Source organism: Bos javanicus, chromosome 6, assembly GCF_032452875.1.
Source record: "Bos javanicus breed banteng chromosome 6, ARS-OSU_banteng_1.0, whole genome shotgun sequence".
NCBI classification, from domain to species: Eukaryota; Metazoa; Chordata; class Mammalia; order Artiodactyla; family Bovidae; genus Bos; species Bos javanicus.
This window is the reverse complement of record NC_083873.1, coordinates 117,409,787-117,423,392: the sequence shown is the minus strand read 5'-3', so window position 1 is coordinate 117,423,392 and position 13,606 is coordinate 117,409,787. Positions and strand designations below refer to the sequence as shown.

Here is a 13,606-nt window from a genome sequence, read left to right as displayed (position 1 = left end):
ATCTCATCCTCTGTCGTCCCCTTCTCCTCCTGCCCCCAATCCCTCCCAGCATCAGAGTCTTTTCCAATGAGTCAACTCTTTGCATGAGGTGGCCAAAGTACTGGAGTTTCAGCTTCAGCATCATTCCTTCCAAAGAAATCCCAGGGCTGATCTCCTTTAGAATGGACTGGTTGTATCTCCTTGCAGTCCAAGGGATTCTCAAGAGTCTTCTCCAACACCACAGTTCAAAAGCATCAATTCTTTGGCGCTCAGCTTTCTTCACAGTCCAATTCTCACATCCATACATGACCACTGGAAAAAAACATAGCCTTGACTAGACGGATCTTTGTTGGCAAAGTAATGTCTCTGCTTTTCAATATGTTATCTAGGTTGGTCATAACTTTTCTTCCAAGGAGTAAGCGTCTTTTAATTTCATGGCCGCAATCACCATCTGCAGTGATTTTGGAGCCCAAAAAAATGAAGTCTGATACTGATTCCACTGTTTGCCCATCTATTTCCCATGAAGTGATGGGACTGGATGCCATGATCTTCGTTTTCTGAATGTTGAGCTTTAAGCCAACTTTTTCGCTCTCCACTTTCACTTTCATCAAGAGGCTTTTTAGTTCCTCTTCACTTTCTGCCATAAAGGTGATGTCATCTGCATATCTGAGGTTATTAATATTTCTCCTAGCAATCTTGATTCCAGCTTGTGCTTCTTCCAGCCCAGCGTTTCTCATGATGTACTCTGCATAGAAGTTAAGTAAGCAGGGTGACAATATACAGCCTTGATGTACTCCTTTTCCTATGTGGAACCAGTCTTTTGTTCCATGTCCAGTTCTAACTGTTGCTACCTGACCTGCATATAGGTTTCTACTACTGCAGGCAGGAATCCCTTAGAAGAAATGGAGTAGCCATCATTGTCAACAAGAGAGTCCAAAATGTAGTACTTGGATGCAATCTTAAAAATGACAGAATGATCTCTGTTCATTTCCAAGGCAAACAATTCAATATCATAGTAATCCAAGTCTGTGCCCCAACCAGTAATGCTGAAGAAGCTGAAGTTGAACAGTTCTATGAAGACCTACAAGACCTTTTAGAACTAACACCCAAAAAAGATGTCCTTTTTATTATAGGGGACTGGAATGCAAAAGTAGGAAGTCAGGAAACATCTGGAGTAACAGGCAAATTTGGCCTTGGAATATGGAATGAACAGGGCAAAGACTAATAGAGTTTTGCCAAGAAAATGCACTGGTCATAGCAAACACCCTCTTCCAACAACACAAGAGAAGACTCTACACGTGGACATCACCAGATGGTCAACACCGAAATCAGATTGATTATATTCTTTGCAGCCAAAGATGGAGAAGCTCTATACAGTCAGCAAAAACAAGACCAGGAGCTGACTGTGGCTCAGATCATGAACTCCTTATTGCCAAATTCAGACTTAAATTGAACAAAGTAGGGAAAACCACTAGACCATTCAGGTATGACCTAAATCAAATCCCTTATGATTATACAGTGGAAGTGAGAAATAGATTTAAGGGGCTAGATCTGATAGATACAGTGCCTGATGAACTATGGACGGAGGTTCGTGACATTGTACAGGAGACAGGGATCAAGACCATCCCCATGGAAAAGAAATGCAAAAAAGCAAAATGGCTGTCTGAGGAGGCCTTACAAATAGCTGTGAAAAGAAGAGAAGTGAAAAGCAAAGGAGAAAAGGAAAGATATAAGCATCTGAATGCAGAGTTCCAAAGAATAGCAAGAAGAGATAAGAAAGCCTTCCTCAGCAATCAATGCAAATAAATAGAGGAAAACAACAGAATGGGAAAGACTAGAGATCTCTTCAAGAAAATTAGAGATACCAAGGGAACATTTCATGCAAAGATGGGCTAGATAAAGGACAGAAATGGTAGGGACCTAACAGAAGCAGAAGATATTAAGAAGAGGTGGCAAGAATACACAGAAGAACTGTACCAAAAAGATCTTCACAACCCACATAATCACGATGGTGTGATCACTGACCTAGAGCCAGACATCCTGGAATGTGAAGTCAAGTGGGCCTTAAGAAGCATCGCTACGAACAAAGCTAGTGGAGGTGATGGAATTCCAGTTGAGCTATTTCAAATCCTGATTAAGTTTAGGTGAAGACAAATGAAAAATTGCTAGTAAGAGAGACTGTTACAACAACTGTATCTGTACTAAAGGTGTCCACGATATTAGGGGTAGGCCGTATAGGGTCCTATTTTTGTGAAACCTATTATTTGTAAAAGTACATGTGCTTAGAAGAAGATTCTAAAGGTTCCAAATATTCTAAAGATTCCAAGCTATTAGGCAAGTGTTTGTTGGGGACATTGACTTTTCTGCTTAGTACATTTCTGTAATGTTTGATATTTTAAAAACAGCATAGGACTTCCAGTCTGGTACATGAGGAGCTTGGAAGTTGTTAGTCTGTCTTAACAAGTAAAAAGCTGCATGAAAAGAAAGTCAGTTCTTAGATCTGTCAGAGAATTGAGGTCCCAGGGCAGGCTACTTCCCTCAAAATTGGAGACACATACAAATGCAGACAGTCACAATGTACAGAGCAAAAGGACCAGCACTGGGTTCCTTTACCCAGCATGTCATGTCTAGCTTCCAACAACAACAGAAAAATAGCAAGGCATATGAAAAAGGTGAAAGACATAGTTTGAAGAGACAGAACAAGTCTCAAAACTAGGTCAGATATGGCAGAGATATTGGAATGATCATGTCAGGAATTTAGAAAATCTGTGATTAATATTCTGTGGTCTCTAATGGAAAAAGTAGACAATATGCAAGAACAAATGTGAGGAGAAAGATTGAAATTCTATGAAAGAATAAAAAAGAAGTGCCAGAAATGAAAAACACTAACAGAAACGAAGAGTGCCTTTGATGGGCTCGGTGGACTGGACAGGGCTGAGGAGAGACTCTTGAGCTTGAGGATACGTCCACAGAAAGGTTTAAAGCTGCAAAGCAGAAAAAGATTGGAAGTAAAAAGGAACAATATCCAGGGACCACAGGATGACCATTAAAGATGTAACATACATGCGTTGGGAGTACCAGAAGGTGAAGAGAGAAAGTAACAGAACAAATAATAATAGCAGAATTTCGAGTCAGCATCAGACACCGAGCGGCAGAGCTGGGAAGCGCAGAGAACACCAAGCAGGAGGAGCACCGATTGAGCCACACCACGGAGAGTCACAGAGGCCACAGACGCCCGAGGTGAAGCCTGGGAAGGGGCCAGAAAAGGCCCTTCTGTATAGGGGAGACGAGAGTCAGGCACAAGTCCTCAGAAACCATGCAAGCAGGAGAGTAAACATTAAAGGTGTTGAGAGGAAAAAAAAAAAAACCATCAATCTAGAAATTCTGTATCCTGCAAAACTCTCCTTCAAAAGTAATAGAGAAAGCTTTTCTCAAACAAAAGATGAGGGAACTTGTCACCAATAGACCTGTCTCACAAGGAATGTTAAAGGCTCTTGACATAAGTATAATGATATTGGTCAGAAACTTGGATCTATGTGAAAGTTGTAAATGCATTAGAGAAGGAATAAGTGAAGGTAAAATTAAAACTTCTATTTTTCTTATTGTTAACTGAGTTAATAGATACTTCTTTCAAAATCATAGCAATGTGTTTGATGTTTACAGTTTATGTATAAATAAAATTAGTAACAGCAAAGATGCAAGGGATGGGAGATAGGGATTAGGACTGTTTTGTTATTATAAGGCACTTGTGTTATCTGTGAAGTGAAACATTGTTATTCAGAAGTGGACTTGGATTGGTTGTAAAGGTAAATTGCAAGCACTGACAGAAAGTTAAAAGAAGTGTAGTTGATAACCAAGAAAAGATAAAATGAGTCATAAAATAATTAAAACCACAAGAGACATAAAAAGAGTGGAAAACAAAAATAGGAACAAATAACAAGGGTAGTAACCAGAAAACAGTAATAAATATGATGATATTAACCCAGCTATATCAATAGTCACTTTGAAAGTCAGTGGTCTAAATGCACCATTTAAAACAGATTGTCAGAGTGGATTAAAAAAAACAAAAACAACCATCTACGTATTGTCTATAAGAACCCCCACTTTAAATGTAAAGACACATATAGAATAAAAGTTAAGGGACAGAGGAAAATGTATATGTTAACTTTTAGCCAACCTTAATCGAAAGACAGCTGGAGTCATTATGTTAAATTCAGACAGAGTAGACTTCAAAACAAGGGAAATTACCAGGAATGATTACGCAATAGAGCATTATGTAATAATAAAGAGGTCAGCTCTCCAAGAAGACAAACCTTAATGTGTATGCATCTAATAACAGAGTGTCAAAATATATGAAGCAAAAACTGATAGAACTGCAAGGATAAATAGAGGAGCTCGGTGTTATAGTCAGAGACATTGATCCCCCCCATCAGAGGTGGACAGGTCCAGCAGAAGATGAATAAGGATACAGTTGAGCTCAACAGCATGGTCAACCAACTGGATAATCAGTATCCATAGGCTACTTCATCCAACAAAGCAGAATACACATTCTTTTCAAGCTCACATGGAACACTCACCAAGACAGACCACATCCTGGGCCACAAAACACACCTTAACACATTCAAAATCATAGAAACCACACAGTGTGTGCTCTTAGACCATAATGGAATTAAAGTAGAAATTAATAAAGATAGCCGGAAAGTCCCCAGATATTTAGAGATTAAACAGCACACTTCTAAACAGCTCATGAGTCAAGGAAGACGTCTCAAGAGAAAAAGTATTTTGAATTATCAACACGAAGATTCTGGGAAGGTGGTGGTCGAGGAGGCAACAGGAATCTGTGTTGAGACAACAGTTATCCTGGGAGGATCTGTCTGATGGAACTATGTTGGAACTCTGGAGTCTGTTGAAGTCTTGCCACTTCCAGGGGGAAGACTTGGACAGTAAACTGTGATTGATTTTGGTGGATTTCAGTTCTCAGACAGTAGCAGCCACTCCCCCTCCCCCCGCCCCCACCCCAGCCTCATGGCCGGCAGCTGTGCAGGTTTTCCTGGGGCAGCCTGCACACAGCCTTTAGAAGCCAGGGTAGGCATAACAGACCCTGTCCTCCAAATGTCAGGGACTTTTGAGGTTATTATATAGAAAGGATTCTCAATAAAATTACCAGCAGATTTCTCATCAGAACTTTGGAGAACAGAGGCAGTGGGCAGATACATTCAAAGTGCTTAAAAACAAAAACAAAAAAAGCCAATAAGCACATGAGAAAAAAAAGCTCAACTTCACTGGTCCTTAAGGGAATGCAAATCAAAACTACAGTGAGCCTACCTCGCACACATTAGAATGGCTGCTATAAAAGACAATAAGTACCGGCAAGAATGTGGAGAAAGTGCAACCCTTGTGCATCATTGGTGGGAATGCAAAATGGTGCAGCCACTGTGGAAAATAGTATGGTGGCTCTTCAAAAATATGAAAGCAGAATTTCTGTTTGATCCAGTAACTCTGCTTCTGGATATATACCCAAAAGAATTCAAAGCAGGGTCTCAAAGAGATATCTGTACACTCAGGTTCACAGCAGCATTATTCACAATAGCTAAAATGTGGAAGCAACTCAAATGTCCATTGACAGATGAATGAATAAGCAAAGTATATGGTATATGTGGTATATGCATACAATGAAATATTATTCAGCCTTAAAAAGGAAGGAAATTCCAACATGTGCTACAACAGGGATGAATCTTGAGTGCATTATCATAAATGAAATAAACTAATCATAAGAAGACAAACACTATGTGGGACAACTTTATGAGATACTTAGAGTGGTTAAAATAATGGAGTTGTTTAAGGGGTGTAGAGTTTCACTTGAAAGACTGAAGAGTTATGAGGGTGATGATTATACAACATTATGAATATATTTAATATCACTGAACCATGTACTAAGTAATTATTAAGGTGAATTTTATGTATTTTTAAAATCTCAAAAAATATTTGAACTAAAATGAAAATACAACATAATCAAAATTTGGGAGTCACAGTGATAGAAGTATTCAAAGGGGAATTTATAATATTGAATGCATGTATTAACAAGAAAGTTCTAAAATGTATTATCATCTAAGCCTAGGAAACCAGAAAAAAGAAGAGCAAACTAAATCCAAAATAAGCGTAAGAGGAGAAATAAGATCCATGCTAATAGAAGCTCATGCAGAAATCAATGAAAACAGGAAATAAAGTAGAGAAAACCAATAAAACAAAGCTGGTTCTTTGAAAGTATCAATACAATCAATAAACCTCTAGCTCAGCTAACGAAGAAAAAAAGAGACCCAAATTAATAATACCAGAAAGGAAAGAAGAGTGTTACCACAGGTCTCATGGGTATCAGTAGGGTCGTTGAGGAATACGAGGGAATGAGGTCATAGAGGAATACTATGAACCGTGCTGTGCCCGCACACTTGGTAATCCAGATGAAATAGACCAATTCCTCGAAAGGTGCAATTTGTCACCAGTCACACAGAAATAGACAACCTACACCTAGTACCGAAATTGAATAGATAACAACTTCCAAGCAGGAAGCCCCAAGCCAGGATGGGTTCACTGGTGAATTTCACCAAAGATTTAAGTAAGAAATCCGACATATTCTCTGCAGTCTTCCAGAAGACAGAGGTAGACAGAATACTTTTTACACTGTTTTCTGATGTCAACACCACCCTAATACCAAAGCCTGAGAAAGACACAAGAAAACTATGGACCGTTATCTCTCATGGACATAGATACAAATAAACTCAACAAAATATCAGCCAACTGAACCCAGAAATGTATAAAAAGAATTATACACCATGGCCAAGTCAGATTTATTCCAGATATGCAAGGCTAGTTTGATATTTTTAAATCAATTAATGTAATTCATCACATCAGCAGCTTAAAGAACATGATGTGGTCATATCAATAGATGCAGAAAAGGCATTTGACAAAATCCAACATCCATCATGGTAAAAACTGTCAGCAAACTACGAATAGGGGAACTTTGTCAATTTGATTTAAAAATCTACAAAAACAAACCTTACAACTAACATACTTAATAGTGAACAACTAGAGGTTTTCCCACCAAGATCAGAAAGAAGACTAGCATTTCCCCACTCGCTATTCCTTTTCAACATCACAGTTCAATTCCTAGGTAATTCAGTAAAAGAAGAAAAGAAAAAATGGTATATAAGTTGGGAAGGAAGAAATGAAGATGTGTTTGTTCACAGATGATAGGATTGTCTATGTAGAAAATTCAAAATAATAAAAAACTTACCAGAACTAATAAATGATTATAGCAAGGTTATAGGATACAACGTTAATATGTTAAGTGAATCAGTTTCTATGTGTCTGAAATGAACAAATAGAATGTGAAATGAAAAACAATACCATTTACTTTCAGTTCAGTTCAGTTCAGTCACTCAGTCATGTCTGACACTTTGCGACCCCATGAATTGCAGCACGCCAGGCCTCCCTGTCCATCACCAACTCCTGGAGTTCACTCAGACTCACGTCCATCGAGTCAGTGATGCCATCCAGTCATCTCATCCTCTGTCGTCCCCTTCTCCTCCTGCCCCCAATCCCTCCCAGCATCAGAGTCTTTTCCAATGAGTCAGCTCTTCGCATGAGGTGGCCAAAGTACTGGAGTTTCAGCTTCAGCATCATTCCTTCCAAAGAAATCCCAGGGCTGATCTCCTTCAGAATGGACTGGTTGGACCATTTACTTTAGCATCCACACAAATGAAGTACTTGGATATAAACAAAATATGTGAAAGATACATGAGGAAAATTTTAAAAACTGATGAAAGATATCAAAGAAAGCAAAATACATGGAGAGATATGTGTTCATGCCAAGAAGACATAATGCTGTGGAAATCTCAGTTGTTCCCAACTTAATCCATAGATTCAACAATCCCAGTTTAAATGTCAGCAAGTAATTTTGTGAATATCTACAAGCTGATTCTAAAGTTTCTGTGGAAAGGCCAAAGATCCAAAATAGCCATCACGGTATTGAAAGAGAAGAATAAAGTCAGGGGCTTGACACTCTTGATTTCAAGACTTACTGTAAAGCTACAATAACCAAGTGGGATGTTGTTGGTGAAAAACAGAAAGACCAGTGAACCAGAACAGGGAGCCCAGAAACATAGCAACACAAAAGCGGTAGCTGACCTTTGACAAGGAGCAAAGGCACTTTAGTGGGAAAGGCAGTCTTTCCAACAGATGGTGCTGAAAAATGGACGTCCACAGGCAAAGAAACGAAGGCAGATGCGGACCTTACACCTTTTACAAAACGTAACTCAAAAGAGAGCACGCATCTGAACGCAAAATGCAAAACCAAACTGTTGAGAAGGTAACACAGGAGCAAGTCTAGATGACCTTGGGTTTGGTTATGACTTTTTAGTACAACACCAAAGGCACGACACATGAAAGGATTGAGAAGCTGGACTTAGTTAAATTAAACGTCACTAAACATTTAACATTAATGTTTAAACACTGAATTTCATTAAAATTGAAGAGTTCTGCTTTGCAAAAGAAAGCGCTGTCTGTCAAGAGAGTGAAGAGATGAGCCACAGACTGGGAGAAACTGCTTGTAAAAGACATATCTGATAATGTACTGCTATCTAGAATCTACAAAGAATTCTGAAAACGCAAGAAAATGAACAAATCAGTTGAAAAATGGGCAAAAGATCTGAATAGACAACACACCAAAGAAGACATACAGATGGCAAATAAGCCATATTTGCCATCAACAAGCATCATATATCGTGAGGGCCTTGCCGATTAAAAACAACAGTGAGATGCTTCACACCTATGGGAATGGCAAAAATACAAAACAACCCACAACACTAAATGCTGGCAAGAATGTAGAGCAACAGCAACTCTTGTCATTTCTAGTGGGAATGCAAAATGGCGTAGTCTGGTGGTTTCTTAGGAAACTAGTCACACATTTACCACACAAACCTGCCATTGTGCTGTTTATTTACCAAAGTAAGGTGGAAACTTATGTCCACATGGAAACCTGCACACAAATGTTTATGGCAGCTTTATTTATAAAAGCCAAAATTAGGGAGCTATCAAGATGTCCTGCTGCATGTGAATGCACCAGGCAGCCATGGTTTGCATCTTGACAATGGAATATTATACAGCGCCAAAAAGAAACGAGCTCTCAAGTCATGAAAAGACATGGAGGCGGCTTAAGTGCGTATCCCAAGTGAAGGACGCCAACTTGGGAAGTCTGCCTACTGTATGGCTCCAGCTATATGACACTCTGGGAAAGGCAAAACTATGGAGACAATGAAAAGATTAGTGGTCGCCAAAGGTTGGGGGCGGGGGAGGGGAATGAAGAGACGGTTCCAGAGGATTTGCATGGGAGTGAAACTGTTCCGTGTTGATACGGTGATGATGGACACGTTCGTCACACCCGTAGATGTACGACCCCAAGGATGAAACCTAACATGAACTCTGGGCTTTGGTGAAGAGGATGCCTCCGTGCAGCTCGTCAGTTACACCACTGCAGCATGCGGTGCTCCTGCTGGGAGAGGAGGGAATGTGGGAATGCTGTGCTTTCTGCAGAATTCTGCTGTGAACCTAAAGCTGCTTGAGAAGACTGTTAAATCACTTCAAAAACAGGTATATGTTGCACATAGAAAAATGCAGCCAAGATTCTCCTTTTTTAAGTCTTTCCATTTTGATTTGAAGAAAATTAAAGCATCTTGCCATGTGCTTAATTTCACTTAACAGATTGTTGATAGGAAATTTTGTTAAATAAAACTGCACTCAAAAGTCAGATTTTCCAATTGATTTCTAATTTTTTATGAAAAACAGCACTCTTTCCTGAAAAAATATTCATGGATGATTCATCACCTGTTAACTTCAATTTCTGAGCCTCAGTGTCATGTCAGGGTTCTGCTTCCAGTGAACATTCGAGTCAGCAAACATATTTTGAGTCCCTGTTAGTTTGGCATGTTGAGAAAAGACGTGCTTGAGTTTAAACCTCAGTTTTTCCTCTTGCTGATGACGTGATCTGGTACAGGTCGTTTCACCTCTCAGGACCTCAGGTTTCCCTTCTACAGAATGGAATAGAAATACGGGACACAGAATAATGGGAAACGGAATATAAAATGCACAGTGTGAGTGAGGCATGTGTCTTGTCATCGTCTGCCCCAACAACCTCACCAGCCTGAAAATCACGGTGCCATAGGCATGGACACACGTTCATGTGAGCACCCGAGAGCACCGTTTGCCCGGCACACCCTCCCAAGTAGGAACAACCAGAGTCCTTGTGGGGTGCCGATCGAGGTCTTCTAAGGGGGTGCTCAGTTCAGTTCAGTCACTCAGACATGTCTGACTCTTTGCAACCCCATGGACTGCAGCACGCCAGGCTTCCCTGTCCATCACCATCTCACGGAGCTTGCTCAAACTCATGTACATTGAGACAGTGATGCCATCCAACCATGTCATCCTCTGTCACCCTCTTCTCCTCCTGCCTTCAATCTTTCCCAGCATCAACTAACTCATTGGTCTTTTCCAATGAGTTAGTTTGTCGCATCAGGTGGCCAAAGTATTGGAGTTTCAGCTTCAGCATCAGTCCTTCCAATGAATATTCAGGACTGATTTTCTTTAGGATTGACTGGTTTGATTTCCTTGCTGTCCAAGGGACTCTCAAGAGTTTTCTCCAACACAGTTCAAAAGCATCAGTTCTTCGGCACTCAGCTTTTTTTATGGTCCAACTCTTAGATCCATACATGACTACTGGAAAAACCAAAGCTTTGACTAAATGGACCTTTGTCAGCCAAGTAATGTCTCTGCTTTTTAATATGCTGTCTGGGTTGGTCATAGCTTTTCTTCCAAGGAGCAAGCGTCTTTTAATTTCATGGCTGCAGCCACCACCTGCAGTGACTTTGGAGCCCAAGAAAAGAAAGTCCATCAGTGTTTCTATTGTTTCCCCATCCATTTGCCAGGAAGTGATGGTACCGGACGCCATGATCTTAGTTTTCTGAATGTTGAATTTTAAGCCAACATTTTTGCTCTCCTCTTTCGCTTTCATCAGGAGGTTCTTTAGTTCTTCTTCACCTTCTGCCATAGGGTGGTGTCATCTGTGTATCTGAGGTTATTGGTATTTCTCCCAGCAATCTTGATTCCAGCTTTTGCTTCATTCAGCCCAGCATTTCACATGATGTACTCTGCATAGAAGTTAAATAAGCAGGGTGACAATATATAGCCTTGACGTATTCCTTTCCCGATTTGAAACCGGTGTGTTGTTCCATGTCCGGTTCTAACTGTTGTTTCTTGACCTGCATACAGATTTCTCAGGAGGCAGATAAGGTGGTCTAGTATTCCCGTCTCTTGAAGAATTTTCCAGTTTGTTGCGACCCACACAGTCAAAGGCTTTGGCATAGTCAATAAAGCAGAAATAGATGTTTTTCTGAAACTCTCTTTCTCTTTCTATGATCCAGCAGATGTTGGCAATTTGATCTCTGATTCCTCTGCCTTTTCTAAATCCAGCTTGAACACCTGGAAGTTCACAGTTCACGTATTGCTGAAGCCTGGCTTGGAGAATTTGAGCATTACTTAGCTAGCATGTGAGATGAGTGCAATTGTGCAGTAGTTTGAGCATTCTTTGGCATTGCCTTTCTTTGGAATTGGAATGAAAACTGACCTTTTCCAGTCCTGTGGCCACTGCTGAGTTGTCCATATTTGCTGGCATATTGAGTGCAGCACTTTCACAGCATCATCTTTTAGGGGGTGCTCAGTTCAGTTCAGTCGCTCAGTTGTGTCCGACTCTTTGCGACCCCATGAATCGCAGCACGCCAGGCCTCCTTGTCCATCACCAACTCCCGGAGTTCACTCAAACTCACGTCCATTGAGTTGGTGATGCCATCCAGCCATCTCATCCTCTGTCGTCCCCTTCTCCTCCTGCCCCCAATCCCTCCCAGCATCAGAGTCTTTTCCAATGAGTCAACTCTTCACATGAGGTGGCCAAAGTATTGGAGTTTCAGCTTTAGCATCTGTCCTTCCAAAGAACACCCAGGACTGATCTGATCTCCTTTAAATTGGACTGATTGGATCTCCTTGCAGTCCAAGGGACTCTCGAGAGTTTTCCCCAACACCACAGTTCAAAAGCATCAATTCTTCGGCGCTCAGCTTTCTTCACAGTCCAACTTTCACATCCATACATGACCACTGGAAAAACCATAGCCTTGACTAGACAGGCCTTTGTTGGCAAAGTAATGTCTCTGCTTTTGAATAGGCTATCTAGGTTGGTCATAACTTCCCTTCCAAGGAGTGCTAGCATGTGAGAAATACTAAAGCCAGAGCTGTGTCTTGTCCTCATACTGCCCAATGGAGAGAGCCTTCCTGACCACCAAGGCTTTGCAGTGAGGGTTTTCTCTCCTAGGCCATGCCAAATGTGGAGACATTGGTGGCGCTAATGGTAAAGAACCCGCCTGCCATTGCAGGACAGGCAGGAGACTCGGGTTCGATCCCTGGGTTGGGAAGATCCTCTGGTAAAGGGAATGGCAACCCACTCCAGTATTCTTGCCAGGAAAACCCCATGGGCAGAGGAACCTGGCGAGCTACAGTCTGTGTGGTTGCAAAGAGTCGGATATGACTGAGCATCTGAGCAGCATGAAAAATGACAGAATAGGACAGCAGAGATTTGTGTTTTGGTTTAACTGGGCAGGAAGTGAAGGAGGAGGGTATCAGGTGGAACAGGCAGCTGTGCTAGAACTGGGAGAATGGACCCAGGGGAACTCTTGTCACAGGGTGCCCAGGGCACCAGGAGAAGGCTGCTACAGCCAGCAGGAGTCAGGGGTCCAGTGGTCCAGCTGGACTGAATCTCCTGGTCTCCACGTGCGTGGGGGCATCACAGGTCTGGCTTGAGCACAGCTCTCCTGAGGAGTGGAGCCCAGGCCCGTCCGTGTCAAGCACCCTCCTCTTCTTGCCGTCTGTGCTGCGGGGCTCTGCTCCACCACTAACCTGCCACCCTGTGAGCGCATTCCCAGGACAAGGGGAAGTGGCTCCCACAATCCTGTTGGAATTATTGGAAGGGCAGGCCACAGTACTGTACCTTGAGCCAGCCTGGTGGGGAACAACGTCAGCTACGACGTCGGACCAGGAGAAAACAGGCTTAAAGCAGTCAGGCAGCTACTCAAGAGTCAGCCTGTAGATGGCCGTCTGCAGTGACACTTGGCCCTGACTCCAAGGTCCACGTTCTTCCCTTTTGACCTTGGTGCCTTTTCTCCCCTGCTAACTCCCAGCAAGGAAGTGCCTTAGGAGGCCAGACAGACGCAGACACTGCCACGTGCCTACAGAGACCCCGCCGGATGGGAGGAGGGAAGGGTGGCCTGAGCAGCCCTTGTGTCTGGGTAAGGCGCAGCTCCTGCAAGACCAGAAGCGCACGTTGGCCTGGTTCCTTCTGCCTGGCAAGAGTAGCAGGACCTCGGGGCAATGAGCGTGGGGCCTGCCCTCTGTACTGCTTTGAGCTTTCGCTTTGAGTAGTCCCTGCTGCTCAGCTGGACTGTAGGCACTTCCCACGTTTTGGTGTGGTCCTTTGTCAGGATCACACTCATTAAAAATGAAATGCTGGGTGGTGAGCACTTGTGTAGAGATT

At 42.0% G+C, this 13,606-nt stretch overlaps 1 long non-coding RNA gene across 1 annotated transcript in view; it reads right to left on the bottom strand.

The window, feature by feature from the left end:
- Positions 1 to 13,606, bottom strand: part of LOC133249962 (uncharacterized) — a 29,338-nt gene that overhangs the window by 2,807 nt on the left and 12,925 nt on the right. The gene's annotated exons all lie outside the window — the stretch shown is intronic.